Below are 292 nucleotides of genomic sequence, written 5' to 3' on the forward strand. Positions count from 1 at the left end.
CTCCTTCCATTTGAATCCGCTACCCTCCTGCACCTCCCCTGTACCCCCTTCAGGTACTAACGCAGTGTCACTCAGCCTTTACTGCCACACCTGTCCCTCGGCCGCAGCGGCAGGACCGAGACGGACCTGTGTGGCGAGAGCTGGAAGCGGCTGGAAGGGATGCTGTGCGCGGGAACACAGACTTCGGTGCCTGTCTATGCATTTCGGGCCGTACACTTCTCCGAGGGGGGTGGGCAGCGGGCGCTCTCCCTCCGCAGGGCCCCCCCGCTCCATGCCGCCGCCGGCTGCATTT

This window comes from Acanthisitta chloris, unplaced genomic scaffold, assembly GCF_000695815.1.
Source record: "Acanthisitta chloris isolate BGI_N310 unplaced genomic scaffold, ASM69581v1 scaffold37617, whole genome shotgun sequence".
Classification (NCBI taxonomy): Eukaryota; Metazoa; Chordata; class Aves; order Passeriformes; family Acanthisittidae; genus Acanthisitta; species Acanthisitta chloris.